Source organism: Heloderma suspectum, chromosome 4, assembly GCF_057233095.1.
Source record: "Heloderma suspectum isolate Gila_16-S chromosome 4, 16-S_ref, whole genome shotgun sequence".
In the NCBI taxonomy this organism is placed as follows: Eukaryota; Metazoa; Chordata; class Lepidosauria; order Squamata; family Helodermatidae; genus Heloderma; species Heloderma suspectum.
The window spans coordinates 158,683,308-158,705,028 of NC_139461.1; the positions used below are offsets into that span (position 1 = coordinate 158,683,308).

General features: G+C 45.3%; 1 protein-coding gene across 1 annotated transcript in view; it reads right to left on the bottom strand.

Annotated features, from left to right (window-relative positions):
- The window catches only part of DIAPH1 (diaphanous related formin 1), a 189,257-nt gene that overhangs the window by 165,595 nt on the left and 1,941 nt on the right, over window positions 1-21,721 (bottom strand). The gene's annotated exons all lie outside the window — the stretch shown is intronic.

Below are 21,721 nucleotides of genomic sequence, written 5' to 3' on the forward strand. Positions count from 1 at the left end.
ACCATAGCCCTAGGAGACAAACAGAAAAGGCGCTCTCTCTCTCTCTCTCTCTCTCTCTCTCTGACCCGGTTCACATGGCTGCAAATCGTGGGTTTATAATCTGATCTGAATATGCAATCTCCGATTGGCCCGATTATGGCTGCTTCGTGATGTCCAAACACTTTGGGTTATTTGTGAGTTAAACAATCCAAAATTAATCTACAATTAGTTGTTAGGTTAAACTTTGGGTTGTTGAACACACGATTTGCCACTTTTATGTGCAAACAGGCCCAGAGTCCATAGTTATTAACCACAAGTTACATCTTGGGAGGGGGTCTGAAGCTGAAACTGGATTATAAAAATCCTGAAGTGTAGTCTGGGTGATGTTATTCCCATATTGTGGGGTGGAGAGCAAATAATGAATTTATGACATCCCTACAATGTAGCCCAGCATTAGGAACCTCTAATAAACCATTGCCAGCCTTTTGTACAATGACCAGGGCTGTAAAATATTTATTTCATTTCTATACTGCCCCAAAGCCAAAGCTCTCTGGGCAGTTTACAAGAATTAATAGTGCTTTATAGTGTGTGACAGACGTTACAGCCCTCTTTCCAATGCACTGGGGTACATTCCATCTTTGGCTGGTTTGGATTTATCCTTTCAGAAAGAAAAATATCCCACACTCCCCAAGTTCTAACAGCCAAGATCAGCCTTACTAAATTGTCACTTCCATCATCTCTTCAAACCCTTTCCAAGGGCAAAACCAGGTGTCCATTTTGCCCCATTCACTTCCACAGGTCTTTCTTCCTCTCACATGTAAAACTTAAACTACGCCATGCAGAAAACTAGGGGAGATGTATGACACTTATGCACATTAACAAAGATGTTTGAGATGACTATCTCTATGATGAAAACAGATGAACAAAATTATTTCTGGTCATGTGGCAGAACTTCTGAACTCCCCCCCCCCCCAAACACACCACAGAGGCAAGAAAAAGAATGAGGCATTGCTTTATCATTATAGCTTATTTCCCGGTTCAGATAGAAGCCATTTTTAAAATGTATGTAATGAGAGCTATTCACAGAAATCAACAGAGGAATCTAGAATTTTAGTGAAATTAGGCACCATCATGTCCACCACAAAATAAATAGCAGCAGCAACTCTTTTTTCAGTTTTGGGGAGTTTGTAAAAAATAGAACTTCCCATAGACCTTCCCAGGGGCATTGTTAGAGGAGGGTCCACACGGGCATGGTCGTAATTGCCATTTTTTAACATTTTTCCCATTGACTTGCATTGGAACACAGAAACAGCCATAACCTTTTTAGTTTGTATGATATACACATGACATTTGGAGACCTGGTAGCCCCCATGGAGCTGATTGAACTTGCCAAATTTCAGGCTTTTGTGAAAAGTCCAATGGCTTTTGTGCTAGACACAGGTAAAATGTGTTTTTTCAAGAATATCTGTCAAAGCAAAGAGCTATAGTTTTTTTGTGCTGTAATGTAAGTGCATGGAATTTGGGGACCTGGCAGCCCTTATGGAGCTGATTGAAACTGCCAAATTATAGGCAGTTATGTCAAATGGCTTTTGTGCTAGCCATGCATAAAGTTTCCTTTTCTCAAAGACTAAAACAAAGAATAAAAACTGTCAAGCCATACAGAGGATTGAAGATCCTAATCGGAAGTTGTTTAAGATGACCATTAGGAGGTCACTATCCCTATTCTCTGGTGTAAGTTTTTTTTGAAGTGCAAATAGTACTTTCCTGTTGTCTGTCCTGAATCTGCCACTATTCAGCTTCACTGGATGAACTGAGGCTCCTCATTAAAGGAAGAGAAAAGTTAAACATCTGTTTGGCTGCAGTACACATTACCTGGGGACACTGAACTCGGCTTATTTATTGCACTGTTCCACTTTCACCATTCCATATAATTTTATGAACCTCCCCCCTTATTTGCTTTTCTTCTAAATTAAATAGCCCAAACACTGAAGCCTTTCCTAGAATCATAGAATAGTAGGGTTGGAAGGGGCCTACAAGGCCATCGAGTCCAACCCCTTGCTCAATGCAGGAATCCAGGTCAGGATTCCTTATAGAGTAGTGATTGCACCCTATTCACAATCACCCCACTGTGATTGGAGACTGCTGGGTTCAGCCCTATTGACAGCTAGATGTCTCTTGCCAAGGCTCAGTTCCACCCTCCCAACTCCTCTCCCCCTCCCTAATCTTAAGGAAATTGTTACATTTCCCAGACAGCCTGTCAGGGCTTCAGAATCATCTGAAGTAACCTGACCCGCTTCGGATCCTGACCGTTTTGGTCCGAATCACCCTGCTTCAGTTTGGAATTTGGATCCGGATCTGAAACAGTGCACAGCCCTACTTAATACAAGCCTGCTTCTTCCCTCTGAGCTCAGTAGCCTTGCTGTTACTAGGAGGCCTTAGGACGCACGCCCTTGGCAGACCAATAGGGACTCTAGTGTGAATGTACCAGCCTTTTAAATTAGAGGGGAGACTGCCACCTTTCTTTCCACAGTCTGCTCATTGTTTTTTTCTCTGTCCCCCTACTTTTCTGCTCTTACATGCCCACTGTTGGGAGCTTGCTGGCAATGAAATTTTGAAGAGGGGGAAGGAAGGGAAAAAAGAATTGCTGGAGGATGGTAGGATGAGGAGGGATGGTTGCATGGAGGGGAATAGAATTAGTAGGGGGAGAATGTAAGTGTTCAGTGCTGAAAGAAAGACATTCTGCATATGCTCACTCTATATTTAAGAACATAAGAAGGGTCAGACCAAGGTCCATCTAGTCCAACATTCTGCTCACACAGTGGCCAACAAGATGCCCACGGGAAACCCACAAGCAGGACATGAGTGCAATAGCACTTCTCAGCCAGGTTCCCCTGCTGCTAACATTCGTGAAATGTTAAATAAATTGGTGTAAATAAATTCTAGTAATTTTAAATTTGCATTGCTGGGAGAATTATCAACAACCTCCAATATGCAGACGATACCACCCTAATGGCAGAAAGCGAAGAGGATCTAAAGAGCCTCTTGTTGAGGGTGAAAGAGGAGAGTGCAAAAGCTGGTTTGAAACTCAACATTAAAAAAACGAAGATCATGGCATCTGGCCCCATCACTTCCTGGCATATAGAAGGGGAAGAAATGGAAGCAGTGACAGATTTTACTTTCTTGGGCTCCAAGATCACCGCAGACGGTGACTGTAGCCATGTAGCAATTAAAAGACGCTTGCTCCTTGGGAGGAAAGCTATGGCAGGCAAACCTAGACAGCATAGTAAGAAGCAGAGACATCACCTTGCCGACAAAGGTCCGTCTAATCAAAGCTATGGTTTTCCCAGTAGTAATGTATGGCTGTGAGAGCTGGACTATAAGGAAGGCTGAGCGCCGAAGAATTGATGCTTTCGAACTGTGGTGCTGGAGATGACTCTTACGAGTCCCCTGGACTGCAAAGAGGTCAAATCAGTCTATCCTAAAGGAAATCAACCCTGAGTGCTCCTTGGAAGGACAGATACTGAAGCTGAAACTCAAATATTTTGGCCACCTAATGCGAAGAGAAAACTCTCTGGAAAAGACCCTGATGCTGGGAAAGACTGAAGGCAAAAGGAGAAGGGGACGGCAAAGGATGAGATGGCTAGATAGCATCACCGATGCAGTGAATATGAACTTGAGCACACTCCGGGAGAGAGCGCAGGACAGGAAGGCCTGGCGTGCTATGGTCCATGGGGTCACGAAGAGTCGGACACGACTGAATGACTGAACAACAACAAAATATCCTTCAGAAACTTTGCAGGTTTCTTGCCTGGGGAACACCTCTAATGACCGGTGCATTTTCATATGAATTTAGGCAAAAACTCTTGAGGGGTGGGGATTGAAGGGAAAGCAAGTCACTCCCTCCCCCAACTTGGAGAATTCCCCTCCCACATGAACTGCTGCACCTATCCTTCTGAAACCTTGGTGGTTTCTTATGTAGGGACAACTCTAGGCTGTCTGTAATTTTCAGAACAGTGGTCCACAAGGAACATAGGGAGATATCTTCTTTTGGAGACCTCAAAATGTCAAGGCTACCCTCGCACAAAATCCCCTGTGGCTATCATTCTGAAATTTGGCAGACATTATTTCCTCTGATGGGGCAATTCATCCTGAAATTTTTATACAATTCTTCCAAGGAATAAAAATGTGATTGGCAGTTCCCTTTAAAATAAAATCAAAATATAAGTCTGTCTCCTGTCTCCTAGGTGAGCAGAGCAGAGGAAGCTGCTCCAGCTGGTCTAGGGGCTATACAAGGAAGCAAGCTCCTATAGAGTGAGCGATCAGAGCGAGCGAACAGGGACAGCAAACCAGAGTTGGCCAGGAGAGTTGCAGTGGAAGAGGAGACAAAGGCAAAGTGGTGAGTGGGCTGCAGTAAGCCCAGGGGGCTGTCCTTTTCATTCTGAGTCGCCGTGTGCTCACCAAGAGCTCCTGAGAGCTCCAATTGAATTGAAGGGGTATGGTCTGAGTAATACCAGCAGCTGGGTGGGCAGGAAGTTTCAGTCTGTTTCCTGTCACCTAGCTGAGCAGAGCAGAAGAAGCTGCTCCAGCTGGTCTAGGGGCTATACAAGGAAGCAAGCTTCCAGAGAGCGAGCAATCAGAACGAGCAAACAGGGAGAGCAAACAGGAGTTGGCCAGGGGAGTTGCAGTGGAAGAGGAGACAAAGGCAAAGTGTGAGCTGGTGTTTTTAACCTCCAGTGAATGGAGGACAAAGCACAGGATATTCCGGTACAATCAGAAAGCTAGAAACATAAAGGTAATAGAGACAATGGAAGGAAAAGACTCTCCAGTGCTGATGACCTGCAAGGTCTGTGCCATATTTGTTTTCTTGCCTGCAATTAACATGGCCTACACGTGCAACAAGTGCAAGTTGATCACGCTGTTGGAAGAAAAAGTAAGAGGACTGGAGTGGCGAGTGGCGACCCTCCAGGGAATAAGAGAACACAAAGAGTTCTTGGACAGAACAGTGGAACTACAGCAGCAGAGTGAAGAACAGAAGCTAGAAGAGCAACAGCAAGCTGAGGCAGAAGAGAAAACTGCTGAGGTGAGGAAAAATGAAGTAGAGGATACTCCTTGGAAAAGGGTGACAGTTAGGAGCAGAAGAACTAGAAGCCACTCTACACCAGTGGAAGCAGTGGAACTACGCAACCATTTCCAGGTACTTGAGGATGAGACTGGAGGACAGGCTGCAGAGGAAGAATTACAGGAGAACCTGCATGAGAGCGAGCAAGAGGCTCAAGGTCAGTCAAGCAGAGGCAATGAAACCAAGGCCTACAACAAGAAGAGCAGTAGTAGTGGGAGAATCCTTGCAGTGTGGGATCGAGACCCAAGTATGTCGTAAAGACCCATGGACTTGCCAGGTATGCTGTCTCCCAGGAGGATGAGTTAGAGACATGACTGAAGGGTTGTCTACACTCATAAAGCCCGCTGACAGGTATCCCTTTCTTCTCATCCATGTGGGAACAAATGGTACCGCCAAGCGGCGCTACAAAGAAATCACGTCAGACTTTGAAGCTTTGGGAAGGAAACTCAAGAACTTTGGGGCCCAGATAGTTTTCTCATCCATCCTTCCAGTAGTTAGAAGAGGGACAGAAAGGGAAAGAAAAATACTCCGGGTGAATGACTGGCTACGAAGGTGGTGCCGACGAGAGAGATTTGGATTCTGGGACCACGGGCTATACTTCCTGGAAGATCGGTTGCACCTCACAAAGGCTGGGAAGAATGTTTTTGGTCACAGCATGAAGAACTTCATCAGGAGGGCTTTAAACTGAATCCTACAGGGGAGGGAGACTTAAAGTTGGGGGTAAGAATGGATGAAGGCTCATGCATCACAACAGAGAGAACAGCTCTAATAACACCCAATAATAGTCTTCAGAAACATGTAGGAAGAAAGCCAGACTATAAAGTACATGGTCTTCAATGTCTGTACACTAATGCCCAGAGTATGTGAAACAAACAGAACGAACCTGTACAAGAGAGAAATTATGACTTGATAAGTGTAACTGAAACTTGGTGGGATGACGCCCATGGCTGGAATACAGCAATTGAAGGATATAACTTGTTCAAAAAGAACAGTAGGAACAGAAAGGGAGGTGGAGTTGCACTATACGTTAAAAATACATATCTCTGATCAGAAATACAGGAGGATGAGCTTGGTAGCCCCATCGAGAGCATCTGGGTTAAAATAAATGCATCAAAGAATAAAAGGAACATGGTGGTCGGAATCTACTACCGGCCACCCAATCAAGGAGAAGACGAGGATGGAACTTTTGAGAAGCAAATTGCCAGTGTTTCAAGGAAGCATGATGTAGTAGTAATGGGGGACTTCAATTTCCCTGATATTTGTTGAGAGACAAATTCTGCAAAACATGGCCCCTCTAAGATATTCCTGATGAACTTGAGCACACTCCGGGAGAGAGTGCAGGACAGGAAGGCCTGGCGTGCTATGGTCCATGGGGTCACGAAAGTCGGACACGACTGAACAACTGAACAACAACAAAGAGATTCCTGACTTGTGTTGCTGATACTTTCCTCCTACAGAAAGTAGAGGAAGGAACAAGAGGATTGGCTATCCTTGACTCAGTTCTAACCAACAGAGATGACTTAGTGGATCAAGTAACGGTTACGGGAACTCTGAGGGAAAGTGACCATGTTATACTTGAGTTCTTGAGTCTAAAGGAAGCAAAAGCTGAGTAGCCAAATGCGTACTTTGGATTTTAGGAAAGCTGATTTTAATAAACTCAGAACAATGATCAGTAAGGTCCCATGGCAAGCAACTCTAATGAGAAAAGGAGTCCAAGACGGGTGGGAGCTTTTAAAAAAGGAAATTCTAAAGGCACATTTACAAACAATTCCAACAAGAAAAAAAGGCAGAAGACAACAGAAGAAGCCAATGTGGCTTCACCAAAAGCTTAGAGATGACTTGAAAACAAAAAAGCACACATACTGGAAGTGGAAGGAAGACCAATCTAGAAAGGAAGAGTACAGGCAGGTAGCACAAAAATGCAAGTTCCTTTACCCTAGCTATACTTAGACTCCTTTAGGCTGCTCCTTCCTGCTCTGCTCTGGTCTTGTGACTCTGCTCTCACTCCCTGATCTTTCTGGCTCTCTCTTTTTATACTTCCTCCCCCAAACCTGAAAGTATTGCTTCAAATCTGAAGAAATGAAACTGAGACTTAACCGGGGAAATGAAACTACTCTTCCGAGGGATACTCCCTCCCAACAGAGAAACCCAGGCGTCTAAGCCTCACCTTTTTTTCCTTTGCCTCTGTAGGCCTCAATGGGGTAACTCTCCTAAGCTAGGATTTTCACAAAGAAGCAAATGAAATGAAGATATTAAGCTTTGAAACAGCTTGATTCTAATAGAAGGCATTCTAACAAAGCCATTTGTGCTGACATGCTGTAACTTCTCACTGACGTCTAAGCTGGTTGACGTGAGAAAAGCAAGGTAGAATATTCAGGAAAAGCAAAGTTTCCCACCTAAGGTCAGGAAAAACGTGCATCAGATAAGAAAGTTGGGGAAATGATAACTGCTTGCTGGACTATTATCCACATATCTGCTTATATGTAGTTATGACAAAAATAACTGAAGATAAAATATTGTGACAAGTAAACAGGAGCTATGAAAGAAGCAGATGTTATCCTGTTTGGGGGGGAACTGTCTCAGCATTGTTGACGAAACTATGAAGAAAATATATCACCCCATATAGAATCATAGAATAGTAGGGTTGGAAGGGGCCTACAAGGCCATCGAGTCCAACCCCCTGCTCAATGCAGGAATCCAAGTCAGAGCATCCCTGACAAATGGCTGTCCAGCCTCGTCTTGAAAGCCTCCAGTGTGGGAGAGCCCACCACCTCCCCAGGTAATTGGTTCCATTGTCGTATTGCTCTTACAGTCAGGAAGTTTTTCCTGATGTTCAGCCAGAATCTGGCTTCCTGTAACTTGAGCCCATTATTCCATGTCCTGCACTCTGGGATGATCAAGAAGAGATCCTGGCCTTCTTCTCTGTGACAACCTTTCAAGTACTTGAAGAGTGCTATCACATCTCCCCTCAGTCTCCTCTTCTCAAGGCTAAACATGCCCAGTTCTTTCACAGTTGGGAATGATAGAACCAAAGAGACACCATCTTAAATTAGCAGCAGCCATCTCAGGCAGCCTCCTACAGTGGAAAGTCCCAAGAGGAGTTCCCCCACCCTTGCAAAACCGCCATGTCTGCAGTTAGAACCAGTTCCAGCTAGATCGCTTCCTGCCCTGCTTGAAAAGACACGTCAACAAGTTACGTAACCAGAGTGTATATAAGCTATACCAAAACCACCCAGGGTGTGGTTCTCCTTTGTGGCGCTAGCTGCGAGAATCCACCCAAGTAGCGTGTTTGTTTCCTGTCAAATAAAATTGTGTTGGACTGAATCTCAGAGTTCTTTGTGTCTCTAGGGGGATATTGGCATACCCCTCCTAGAGGGAACAAACTTAGGCACATTTTGTGCAACAGGAACTTTGGAAAAAATAACGAATTGTTAGAGAAATTTCTGTTTTTTGAGAAACAAGCAAGTTTATAAGCAATCATTTAAATATGAAAGATAAAATACAAAAACTTCAGAACCAAACATCGGGTGCATTTCTACACCAGCCTAAAATCCTGCATTTAAAACAGGGCTTTCTCCTTCCGCTTTAAATGCAGGATCACAACTGACTCCCTTTACACGCCCTCCCTTCCCTCCTCCTTCTCCCCATGTCTGAGTCTTCCATTGTCTTTCATTGATCTTGCTCCTTACCGCTTTAACTCTTTTCCAGAGGAAACTGAAGCGGAACACAACAAGGTAATTTGATAGCTCGTGATCTACAATCTATTTAAAAACGGAACAAAGGGCATTTAGTGCAGAAGGGTCACGGCAGGGTCATGGCATCATGTAAAGAGCCCGCAAACTTCCGTGAAGGAGCAATCTCAATCGCAGGATAAAAGCCTGGTGGAGCGCCAGTTCTCACCCAGACATTCCACCTGTCCTAACAGAACCAAACATCGGTTCTTACAGGACAGAGAACAGGACAGAGCATCAGACAGAACATCAGTTCTGAGAGCTCCAACTGAATTGGAGGGGGGGTGGCCTGAGTACTCCCAGCAGCTGAGTGGGCAGGAAGCTTCAGTCCGTTTCCCGCTTCCCAGCTGACCAGAGCAAAGCAGAACAAGCTGCTCCAGCTGGTCCAGGGACTACAGAAGCAAGCAAGCTCCCAGAGAGCTAGCGATCAGAGTGAGCAAACAGGGGGAGCAAACAGGAGTTGGCCAGGGAAGTTCGCCAGGGGAGGTCAAGGGGGAGGCCCCTAACATTTTTTTTCTTTTTTAACTAACTTTTTTTTCATTTATTTGTCTTGTAACACACACTTCCACACCAGTGGGACTCTGCTTTTAACCTCTACTGAGTAGAGGAGCAGGCACAGGCTAGTCTACAACAATCAGAAAGCTAGACACAAAAAGGGAAAAGAGGCAATGGAAGGACAAGACTCTCCAGTGGTGACCTGCAAGGTGTGTGCAATGTTTGTTTTCTTGCCTGAGAACAACATGGCCTACACCTGCAACAAGTGCAAGTTGATCACGCTGCTGGAAGAAAAAGTAAGTGGACTGGAGTGGTGACTGTTGACCCTCCAGGGAATAAGAGAACACGAAGAGTTCTTGGACAGAATGAGGGAACTACGGCAGCAAAGGGAAGACCAGAAGCTTGAAGAGCAACAGCAAGATGAGGCAGAAGTGGGAAATGCTGAGGTGAAGAAAAATGGAGTAGAGGATGCTCCTTGGAAAAGGGTGACAGTTAGGAGAAGAAGAACTATACGCCACTCTGCATCAGTGGAAGCAGTGGAGCTGTGGAACCAATTCCAGGTATTTGCGGATGAGACTGGAGGACAGCCTGCAGAGGAAGAATCACAGGGGAACCTACATGAGAGTGAGCAAGAGGCTGAAGGTCAGTCAAACAGAGGCGATGAAACCCAGGCCTACAACAAGAAGAAGAGAAGAGTGGTAGTAGTGGGAGACTCCTTGCTGCGTGGGATCGAGACCCAAGTATGTCGCAGAGACCCGTGGACTCGCCAGGTATGTTGTCTCCCGGGAGGACGGATTAGAGATGTGAATGAAGGGTTGCCTGCACTCATAAAGCCCGCTGACAGGTATCCCTTTCTTCTCATCCATGTGGGAACAAATGATACCGCCAAGCAGAGCTACGAAGAAATCACATCAGACTTTGAAGCTTTGGGAAGGAAACTCAAGAACTTTGGGGCCCAGATAGTTTTCTCATCCATCCTTCCAGTAGTTAGAAGAGGGACAGAAAGGGAACAAAAAATACTCCGGGTGAATGACTGGCTACGAAGGTGGTGCCAACGAGAGAGATTTGGATTCTGGGACCACAGGCTATACTTCCTGGAAGATGGACTGCTGGCAAGGGATGAGTTGCACCTCACAAAGGCTGGGAAGAATGTGTTTTGCCACAGCATGAAGAACTTCATCTGGAGGGCTTTAAACTGAATCTGTTGGGGAAGGGAGTTGTAATGTTGGGGGTAACAATGGACGTAGGTGCATGCACTGCAACGGAGAGAAAAGCTCTAATAGCACCCAATAATGGTCTTCAGACACATGTAGGAAGAAAGCCAGACTATGAAGCACATGGTCTTCGATGTCTATATACTAATGCCCAGAGTATGGGAAACAAACAGAATGAACTTGAACTCTTAATACAGGAGGGAAATTATGACCTGATAGATATAACTGAGACTTGGTGGGATGACTCTCATGACTGGAATACAGCAATTGAAGGATATAACTTGTTCAAAAAGAACAGGAGGAACAGAAAGGGAGGTGAAGTTGCACTGTATGTGAAAAATACATATCTCTGATCAGAAATACAGGAGGATGAGTTTGGTAGCCCTATCGAGAGCATCTGGATCAAAATAAATGGAGCAAAGAATAAAAGGAACCTGATGGTCGGAGTCTACTACCAGCAACCCAATCAAAGAGAAGACAAGGATGAAACTTTTGAAAAGCAAATAGCCAATGTTTCAAGGAAGCATGATGTCGTAGTAATGGGGGACTTCAATTTCCCCGATATTTGTTGGGAGAAAAATTCTGCAAAACATGGCCCCTCCAGGAAATTCCTGGGTTGTGTGGTGGATAACTTCCTCGTACAGAAAGTAGAGGAAGGAACTAGAGGATTGGCTATCCTTGACTTGATCCTAACCAACAGAGATGACGTAGTGGATAAAGGAGCAGTTACAGGAACTCTGGGGGTAAGCGACCATGTTGTACTTGAGTTCTTCGTTCTAATGGAAGCAAAAGCCTTGTGTAGTCAAACGCGTACCCTGGATTTTAGGAAAGCTGATTTTAATAAACTCAGAACAATGATCAGTAAGGTCCCATGGCAAGCGACGCTAACGAGAAAAGGAGTCCAAGATGGGTGGGAGCTTTTAAAAAAGGAATTTCTCAAGGCACAATTACAAACAATTCCAACAAGAAGAAAAGGTGGAAGACAACAGAAGAAGCCAATGTGGCTTCACAACAAGCTTAGGGATGACCTGAAAACAAAAAAGGACACATATAGGAAGTGGAAAGAAGGCCAAGTAACAAAGGAAGAGTACAGGCAGGTAGCACAGAATTGCAGGGATGGTGTCAGGAAGGCTAAAGCTGAGAAGGAGCTGAGGTTAGCAAGGGATGCTAAAAACAAAAAGGCTTTCTTCAGCTACATGCATAGTAAAAGACAGAGGAAAGAAATTGTTGTTCAGCTATTAAATAAGGATGGCAAAACAATAACAGATGACAAAGAAAAGGCAGAGGTGCTCAATTCCTACTTTGGCTCGGTCGTCTCCCAAAAGAGGGTCTATAACCCCCCTGGCAAAGGCGAAGTACATGCTGAAGGGGCAGGATTGCAGCTCGAGATCGATAGGCATATGGTCAAGGAACACCTAATTACTTTGAATGAGTTCAAATCTCCAGGGCCAGATGAACTGCATCCTAGAGTAATAAAGGAACTGGCAGAAGAACTCTCAGAACCGCTGTCTATTGTCTTTGAGAAATCATGGAGGACAGGTGAAGTGCCAGATGACTGGAGGAGGGCTAATGCTGTCCCTATCTTCAAAAAGGGTAAAAAGGAGGAACCTGGGAACTACAGACCAGTCAGTCTGACATCCATCCCTGGGAAAATTCTGGAGCAGATGATAAAGCAATCCATCGGGAAGCACCTTGAAAACAATGCAGTGATGACTCGAAGCCAACATGGATTTGTCAAGAACAAGTCCTGCCAGACGAATCTGATCTCATTTTTTGATCAAGTCACCTCCCTTAGGGACCGTGGGAATGCTGTAGACATCATATACCTCGACTTCAGCAAAGCTTTTGACAAAGTGCCCCATGATATCCTGATGAGCAAACTAGCTCAAAGTGGGCTAGATGAAACAACGATCCGGTGGATCCACAGTTGGCTACAGAATCGGACTCAAAGAGTGCTTATCAATGGGACCTTCTCAAACTGGGGAGAGGTAACGAGTGGGGTACCGCAGGGCTCAGTCCTGGGGCCAGTGCTCTTCAACATTTTTATTAATGACTTGGAGGAGGAGGAGGTGCAGGGAATGCTGATCAGATTTGCATATGACACAAAATTGGGCGGGATAGCTAATACTCTGGAAGACAGAAACAAAATTCAAAGTGATCTTGATAAGCTGGAGCGCTGGGCAGAAAACAACAGAATGAAATTTAATAGGGATAAATGCCAAGTTCTGCACCTAGGAAAAAGAAACCAAATCCACAGTTACAAGATGGGGGATACATGGCTCAACAACACTACAAGCGAGAAGGATCTTGGAATTGTTGTAGGTCAAAGGCTGAATATGAGCCAACAATGTGATGTGGCTGCAAAAAAGGCAAATGCTATTTTGGGCTGCATTAAGAGAAGCATAGCTTCCAAATTCCAGGAAATATTAGTTCCCCTCTACTCAGCACTGGTTAGGCCTCATCTGGAGTACTGTGTCCAGTTCTGGGCACCACACTTTAAGAAGGATGCAGACAAACTGGAGTGGGTTCAGAGGAGGGCAACAAAGATGATCAGGGGACTGGAAACAAAGCCCTATGAAGAGAGACTGAAAGAACTGGGCATGTTTAGCCTTGAGAAGAGAAGACTGAGGGGAGATATGATAGCACTCTTCAAGTACTTGAAAGGTTGTCACAGAGAGGAAGGCCAGGATCTCTTCTCGATCATCCCAGAGTGCAGGACATGGAATAATGGGCTCAAGTTGCAGGAAGCCAGATTCCAGCTGAACATCAAGAAAAACGTCCTGACTGTTAGAGCAATACAACAATGGAACCAGTTACCCAGGGAGGTAGTGGGCTCTCCCACACAGGAGGCCTTCAAGACGAGGCTGGACAGCCATCTGTCAGGGATGCTCTGACTTGGATTCCTGCACTGAGCAGGGGGTTGGACTCGATGGCCTTGTAGGCCCCTTCCAACCCTACTGTTCTATGATGCTGTGATTCTATGATTCCTCATTTACTTCTTTATGCTGCTTTTTGCTCCCAGCTCAGAAATCTTATGGGAGCAGTCCTATGACCACTAGACACTGTCCAGAGGACCATAGTATTTTTCGGTTTCTAGGAACTGAGGTCGGAGCTAAGGCTCCAAACGCAGTTCCCAGAAACGTCACTCCCCGCCACCCCCGCTTCGTAGCTGGTGCAGTTCTCTCCGTGCCGACTACGTCTCTGCGCTCAGAAGCATGGAGATAGGGAAAAGGGGATGGTCCCAGGGGCAGGGAGGAGACTGCAAAAGCTGCATTACTCAGATTCCTATGTGCTACAAGGTCTCCTTCCCTCCCCATTGCCATGGCTAAACCACCAAAATCAACCATCTAGACAAAAATGCAGGGCAGCCAGAGCAGAGGCTAGGATCACCTCCATGCTCCAGCCGCCCTGCACTGGATACTCGGCCGCCTCTGACTTCAGAGGCGGCCCACTATCACGATAGGATTGCACCCTAAGATGTTTCAATCTTTATAAAGGCTCCTAAACATAAACTTGAAATGCTTTTAAAATTCATTTTGTTTGTAACAATGTATTTTTTGTTCATGTTCAATGCTGTTTTATCAAATGTGAATCATGTAGAAACTGCTTAAGATTTTGAAGTAAAAGATGAAAAGACACACCTGGTATCAGAATCCTCTATTTAAAAACTGTGTGTGTTAATACCAGGAATTTTGGAAACTCACAATTTCCTTGGTGACACTTTGGGAATATGGCATAGGAGATGTTACTTGCTGACCCATGTTTAGCAAAATACATCGATATCATTATAATCCCTAGGAAAGGACACATCTGTCATAGAGGCTAGGCAAAAGTGAGAAAACTGACAGCAAAACTGCCTTGTCTAAAACCCCCGCAGGTCACATACGTAAGGTTAGCATCACCAATCTAATAAAAACTGCACATATTCAAAATCCCCAGGATGGGAAAACACTTATTTAATTATGCATGCATATGCAAGCCCTGAAGTGGGCTCCTCAAGCATGATGTAATCACCGGTCCAGGTGTAAGACCAGGAATTTCTTAATTTTTGGAAAGTTCAGTTTTGAATAGCTATAGGCTCAGCACTTTTTTGAATAGTTTGGCCATCCTAAATCACCCCTTTTGACATTTGTGATGATTGTGGCCAAGAGTTGTCCCAGTCCTATTGTTTCAGTCCAGCAATTGAGGACACCTGGGAACCTTCCTCTAGCCTCTTTGTGTCTTTGTAACCTTTGTTAAAACAGTATAAGAATCCAAAGTTTCAAGCCCTCAGTGTGCTGGTTTACTTGATTGGTTCTATTCAAGGTTGTTGGACCAGTAACATACAGGGATCACACTTCTGAAACCACTTTGGTGTCTTGACCTCCCCACTACTGGTAGGATTCCATCCACTTCTTGGAGTGTGACAGACTCTGGAATACTGTGGCTGCCCAGAGCCAAGTATCTCCCAGGTATACCTAGTTGCCTTCATTGACCCCTGCAGGCCCAGATCAAAACTGCCAAGATACACAGATTGTAGTTCTGCTGCCCCACTCGACCACATTTTTGCCCAGACTCCCTGCAGTCTGCCTAGGTTCTCTCACCTTGCCCAAGACCTGCTGCAACCCTTTTCAAATGGACATATCTACCCACTGAGACTCTAGGAGTTTCAACATGTCCCCATCTTCAGCTTGAGGATTGGGTTACTCAAACCCAAGGAAAGGTATTTCACAGATCTATCCAATATTCTGCAGGACCTTCATCTGCAAAATGTAGCTAACTACTCTGCACCCCCTTTTCTATTGCATGTTGTGTGAGCGTGCAATTCAGTCTGATTTTGGAGAGTATTTCTTGGGAGTTCAGCTACTTTGTGCATCCTTCCCCTGTCCGACTCTTAGGAAGAATTCCATCCAGGTCCTGCAACTTAGGCACCTACCCTGTCCCTTTATTGTTTGAGCTATTTGGGGTCAAGGCAAACTCATGAGAGTAATTTTTCTGGCTTTATCCTGGAGTCATTTTTCTGGGTGTTTCTCAATAATAACAGGACAGGAGAGGATCACGTGTAAGGCACTGGAAATTGGAGTATGTGCATATTTAGTTGTAGGTAACCTCATCTTTTCATCCCCTTTTATTATTGCAACTGTGTGCTAGGACTGTGTTCTGTCCAGAAACTCTTCATCTTCCCTGATAAGCTGAAGTGTGGACAGGGCCACCTCAAGCCCTTGTACCTCCTTCTTCCAGCGGGGTCACCAGCTTGCACTTGTGGCAGGTGTCGTTTTGCAGGCAGGGAAACTAACATAGCACAGATCTTGCAGGTCACCACAGCAGCTCCCTCACCGACCGTGTTGCTTGGTTCTCTGGAGGTGGTGATGTGGCCTTTCTGGACTCCCCCTCAAACTCCCTGTTCACTGCTTCTGTTTGTGAGCACTGTCTCGCAAAGTTCTAGGGACTGGAAGTCTAGTTGTAGAGTTGCTGGCCCCGCCCCCAGCTAGGTCAGTGACATACCTCAAAGAGCAAACAGAAAAATCTTTTGTTTAAAAGCATTTCCTTTAACCTGTGGTCTTGGTTACGAAGTATCACCTCTTCATCTTCTAACAAGCATATGTCACACGGTGACCTAAACATGCATCATCGCAAACCTGGATTAATTTACATGATGCTCAGTGAGATAATGAGTAGATTCTTGGTGTCAATGCTTCTGTCAAGGGCTCCTTGGAGGCCTCTCTCAGTCAAATCCAGTAGCCAAGTCCAGACACAGACAAAGGGATTCCTTTCAAAGCTTTATTCTTCTTTTACAGCTTAACAACTATACCATTTGCAACTAGATCTGAGCAGCACAGTACCTATGCCCTAAGTTGGAACAGTTGGTTCCCATTTGAAAGGGAATTACTGGCAGACCCCTGAACTTAAGGACTAGGGAGAGTCCCTCCCCTTTTCCCTTGGATCCTCTGGGTGCAGCCGTTGTTTGCGCGCCAACCAGGCACTGCGCCTCCTTTCCGTGCCCTCCATCTGGCGCCGCTCTCTGCGTCAGCGTCGCGCATCCACCAAGTCTGCTATCCGCACTCTGTTACTCCCTGGACTGCTATCTAAGCTAGGAATGTTGGTGGGAGGAATCTCCATCAGCTGTTGGCCCTGGGAAAGAGGAGCGCGCTCCCCTCCCAGGAGCGACTGCTCTTCCTCAGCATCAGAACTACTCTGGGATTCTCTGGGCTCAGTGTCCACCCTGACAGCTTATGCCTATTAATATCAGCCTCAGAAAGGAGGGTCAGGAATCTAGCATGTTTCCTAGAAGTATTTCGACCACCAGCCATGCTCACTGCACTCTCAGTCTCTTTGGATGGTTCAGCACAGAGGGTTGGTTGTGGAAGGAACAGCTACCTCATCCCCCCATTTGCCTCCAGCCACCTCACCTTATGAAGGTGTGTACAACACTCCACCCACCCCAATTCCTCTGAAAGGGCCCACATGGCTTGGAGAATTCTCTCCCCCCCCCTCCATTTCTAAACACCATAGTTCTTTTCCTCTCCTTCCCACTGCTATCTATGTGGGAGGTTTACCCCAGTGCTCCTGCAGCTCACCATCATCCATGGCACATGAAGTTGTTGCCACTCCGCAGCAAACCACTCCTTTCCAGCCAAAACCACGCATTTTTCGCAGAGGTGTTCTGTGCCGTATTTCTCCTTTAACCCAGCTTCCATGCAGTTCCAGTGGCGTGTGCCCCGTATCCCCGAATTAAATGCAGCTTACTACATGTGTTTTAGGGGTGGGGTGCTTTGATGTTGTGTTACCGTAGGTGGGCTGCCCCTTTTCTTTTGTTTCTTTTCCTGCTGCATCCATTCACAGCAAGGAAGATCGAGACGGGTAGCAAGCTGCTATTCAGCTAATCACTGAGAAAGAGGTGTTGGCTAAACATGTCTCCTCAGATGTAAGGAGCAGACAGAAGGGGCGGGAAGCCATTCTCCCAGGCTCTCAGAGGAAAAGATCAGAGGGGAGGAAGAAAAGTTGCACTCAATAGCGTGTTTCCAGATGTACACAGGAGCAAACGCTTGTAAATACATCTTCTCAGATGTAAGGAGCAGAGACAAGCCCTTTTCCATAACAGCAACGCACAGAGAGAATGGGTGGAACAGTCCTGTTAGGAGAAAGGGAAAGTTGCGATCACTGCTTTCTAAACATACTCAGATGTAAGGAACAGAGGCAAGAAAGCGAGCAAAGGGGAGGCGAAGGAACGCTGCAAGGAGCTGCAATTCTGCCACCAGCCCTCCCCACCATCTCCCAGCTGGTGGGGCGCCTTGTGCTCTTCAGCACTGCTGGCTCCATGGTGCTGGTGGTGCTTTGCAGGGTGTCTTCCACTGCATTTCACTGAGCACTGGGGAAGGGGAAAGTGCAAGCCTGTTCTTTTAAATCTCTGCTCTTAGGGAGAACAAAAGAATGGAGTTAACCTTTGGCTTCTCCCTATGCTGACCATCTGGGGTTTGGAAATGCCTATCTCCTTATCTCTACACCTTCAAATATGCATGGGGCCAGTTCTCTCTCCTTTTTAATTTCTTTGCCTCAAGGAACAAAGAGGTGGCATGGATAACCATGTCTAAAAAGGTAAAGGTAAAGGTGTCCCCAACCAGTCGTGTCCGACTCTAGGGTGCGGTGCTCATCCCTGTTTCTAAGCCAAAGAGCCAGCGCTGTCCGAAGACGCTTCCGTGGTCATGTGGCCGGCGTGACTGGACACCAAGGTGCACGGAACGCTGTTACCTTTCCCGCCGAAGCAGTACCTATTTATCTACTTGCAATTTCTTGCTTTCGAACTGCTAGGTTGGCAGGAGTCTACTCAGAAGTAAATCTTTTTTCAATGAGGCTTACTCCTGAGAAAGTCAGCAGGTTGCTTCGGGTTCCCTTTGTAAACAAAACAATCTCCACACAGCATCTCTTACTGAATGGCAAAAAAATGAAGGAAACGTTGATACACACACACAGTAGTTTTTCACTCATTCCTACAATACCCTCCTCCTTCCTGCTTCTCTCCTTTCTTTGCTTCAAAGAATGGCTGAAACTGCACTGATAACCGTGTCTGCCCAGAAGAAAGTCAGCAGGTTGCTTTCGGATGAAAAAAATTGCCACTCTTTCTCACCAATTAATGTAAAAAAAACAAAGGAAGGAAATTTGTTGATCACATGCTGTTCGGTCACGGGACTCCACCTACATATGCACAAAACAGTGCAGTTTCTACTGCTGTTTGCCCTGAGACAGTTTTCCCCGAATATACACCGCATTCGCTGGCAATGTGTGCCATGGAAGGAACAAATCCAAAATGGTGAAAATCCGGTTTTACATAGAATCACCTCAGAAAGCATCTCCATGTGGATGGGGCCATTGTTTCTTTCTCTTCTTGACGGCATCCAGAGAAATTCTTGGGGAATTCTGGGTAAGAGAAATTCTGAACTACATTTGGCTTTATGCAAGCAGACAAGATAATTTTTCTCCTTCTCACCAAATCCTTTGCGGAAAGTGGGTTCATATGGGGCACTTCCAGAGAAGGCTTTTATAGTGCCATCACCTTGCCTCATTCACAGACGTTTATGGGGGACGGGACAGATATAACTGTGCCCTACACATGACCCTCAGGTATTTTATTACCACTTCTTCCATCTTTTTCTTTAACACAGAAAATCCATTGCGGAAAAGATGGAACAGCTGCACAATGCCTTCTAATTGCTAGCATGAGGACCCCTCCATCTGGAAGCACCCTGTGCAGGAGAGGAAGGAATCTGAGGCTGTTTTGTCCGTTACCATTATCCAGCAGCGGAATGACAAACTTTAATACTGCTCGCTTATACAATCCTACGCATAATCCTTACTCAGATGCAAATCCCATTGTGTTCAATGGGGCTTATTTACAAGGAAGTGTGCATAGGATTCCAGCCCAGGTTGCTTTTGTGGGGAGTTTGCCGCATGCTCCTCTGCATGTTTCCTCAGAAATAAATCCTTGTGAGCATGGTGCTAATTTTTGTTTTCTGGCAACAGGTGTGGTCACTCCTTAATCTCTAAATAGGGAATGCTAAGGCTTTAATCTGTGTGGAATATATTCCATTACTATTAAGTATGTGGGAGAGTGATACTGTAATAACTCAGAAGTGAAAAATTCTGCATATACTCAGAGACCCTCATTTTTTTTTCTAACAGTAGTGAAATTTAAATAAATTCTAATAATTCGAATTGTGTGTGCATATGTAATGACACTTGTATCATGAGCCTGTGGTCTAGATCTTTTAAGAACCTGGCAACACCTCTGCCCAGGTCCAAGCAATCCTGCTGCAGTGCCTATAGAATCCCCGTGTTCTCTTCCATCCCCACCCCCACCTCAGAGGAGATGGCACAGGGGAGGGGGTGTTCTAAAGGGCTTCCTGGCAAGGGCAATCCTTCGGTCATGCTCTTTTCCACACCCAGCTACTGGGAGGAGAGATAGCCATTTATGGTTTGCTCACCTTCCCTGACCTGATGCTTTTACATAAGAGCCTTGCTGGATCAGACCAAAAACCTCTGTAGTCCAGCCTTCTGTTCCCATAGTGGCTAACCAGATTCCTATGGAAGTCCGCAAGGAGGTGATGAATGCAGCAGCACCCTCCTGTTCGTGTTCCTCTGCACCTGGTATTAAGATGCATACTGCCTCTGATACTGGAGGCAATACATGGTCATCACGAATAGTAGCTGATAGCCTCCTTGAACTTGTCTAATCCAAGATACAGTGATGGACAAGACCTTGGATGGCTCAGGTCTCTCCTTACTCACTTTTTTTTCCTTTAACTGAGGAGCCCCAAATGTTGTCACCTTCCCTCATAGGGAGAAGTGCTCCCTTTATCATGTCGGTTTGCCTTTTCTGCACCTTTTCCAACTCTACAATATTCTTTTTGAGGTGTGCTGACCAGAACTTCATACAGTATTCCAAATGTTATCACACCAGAAATTTGTATTATTTTTTTTAAATTTAGGTATTTATTTCATTTATATCCTGCCTTTTTTCCTCTTGCAAGGAACCCAAGGTGACCCCTATTGGCAGTTTTATTATCAATTCCTGTTCTAATTATGCCCAACATGGAATTTGCTTTTTTCAAAGCAGCTGCACACTAGGTGGACATTTTTATCGCGCTGCCTTGGCCAGTCACCACCAGCTCAGATCACATCAGCATATATGTAAAGTTGGGATTCCCCCCCCCCATGCACATGACTTTATGCTTGCTTACATTCGACTGCATTTGCCATTTTAAGGCCCATCCTCCCCATCTGGAGAGATCCCTTTTTGTTTCAACCACCCTAAATAATTTGGTGTTATGAGTACCCTTGGCCACCTCACTACGCATCCCCAAATCAGAAGGCATCTTGTAAAATGCCATTTAGCACTATGTGCAAACTGGAAAAATGTACTGGCCTTGAAAGGCAATGATTTAGAATTATGCCAGCTACGAGTCATATCTGTAGCTTTCCTAGTATAAGCCAAGTATAAGTGATCATGTTTATTTAATCCACCCAGAAACACTGAATGGATTAAAATATAATAAACAGACTGCATTTTATAGCAACATATAAAATATTGCTATAAAATATACAGTGAGGTCAGGAAGCGAAGTTCTGCTGCTGCAGTGGAATTTGTATCAAGCAATGGCCATTGCCAGAGAGAGATCATGACTTTGAGTCCACAATCCCCTTATTCTACGGCTATTTTAATAGCTCCAATCCATAACTTCTGTTTACATTTGCGTTACAGCGGCTCCCTCACACTCTATTGCCCCGCTGATTTTATCGAAGAGTTTCAAATGCAAATTGCAGCCTGGTGCTGTAGTTCAAATAAAGCTACGCAGTAGTCCTGCTGCACGCGATCTGGTCAATGAACTGGTCAATGACCAATGATGTTCCACATTCCTGAGTAAAATGAATTACAACTATTATTATCTAAATTCAGATAAGGGTTTGCTTAGACATTAAGTTGAACACAGCAGAGAAAACAGCGAAATGGCACTAGAGTCTGAGGGTGCATTCTGTATTCTAGGTATGCCAACTGCGGGGGAGGGGAGGATACGATGGAAGTCCTGCTACACTGGTGTATCTTCAGATATTCCTCCACTACTGGAAATCCATGTCAGGGGTCTCCCTGTAAGTGGGTTATACACTGGTGTCGGTATGCTGTGACTGGGGGCAGAGCTCCTCTGAATCTT